Source organism: Seriola lalandi, unplaced genomic scaffold (genome assembly GCF_002814215.2).
Source record: "Seriola lalandi dorsalis isolate HSWRI2012SDOR001 ecotype SW California unplaced genomic scaffold, Sedor1 jcf7180001971787, whole genome shotgun sequence".
Classification (NCBI taxonomy): domain Eukaryota; kingdom Metazoa; phylum Chordata; class Actinopteri; order Carangiformes; family Carangidae; genus Seriola; species Seriola lalandi.
The window spans coordinates 1-567 of record NW_019442455.1 but is presented as its reverse complement, the minus strand read 5'-3'; the positions used below and the strand labels follow the sequence as shown (position 1 = coordinate 567).

General features: G+C 50.1%; 1 non-coding gene and 1 pseudogene across 1 annotated transcript; both read right to left on the bottom strand.

Annotated features, from left to right (window-relative positions):
• Positions 1-167, bottom strand: LOC111651110 (U2 spliceosomal RNA; annotated as a pseudogene; the record flags this gene model as incomplete).
• A 177-nt stretch (positions 168-344) lies between these two features.
• Positions 345-461, bottom strand: LOC111651118 (U5 spliceosomal RNA). Its single transcript, XR_002760482.2, has one exon. It is a non-coding gene; the product is annotated as a U5 spliceosomal RNA (small nuclear RNA).
• Between the last annotated feature and the right edge of the window lie 106 nt (positions 462-567).

Below are 567 nucleotides of genomic sequence, written 5' to 3'. Positions count from 1 at the left end.
CTGCAATGCCGGGACGATGCGTGGAGCGAACGGAGCAAGCCCCTTTTTCAGCTCCCAGCTCTAAAAATCACTTTAATATGTTTGTCCTCGTATAGAGGACATATCAGATATTAAACTGATAAGAACAGATACTACACTTGATCTTAGCCAAAAGGCCGAGAAGCGATGAGCTCCCGGTGTCTGATGTCCAAGTCACACTCTTGGCACAAATCTCACTAGTCGCGGTTTCCTGTTTCTTACACGAGCCTGACAAAGGCTGCTTTTTAGCACCTCCTCCCAAGCTCTCCATTGTGCCGCCCTCATTTGTGATGTGGACAGCTTTTTGACCTTTAACAAACTCAAAGGGCTTCGCCGTTAGGCAAAGCCTGCCGAAAATAGCTTGAACTCGTTGCTGTTCCTCTCCACGGAAGTCTTTAGTAAAAGGCGAAAGACTTGTGCGTTATGAAGAGAAACCAGAGTCAGTACAGCCCCTCGCTCCAAGGACAGCCCAGGAGTCTATTCGCCACAGTCACCACCATCGCGGTAGGCTTGTCTTTGCTTGCCGCCAGCCAAGTCCCGGGACTCGCC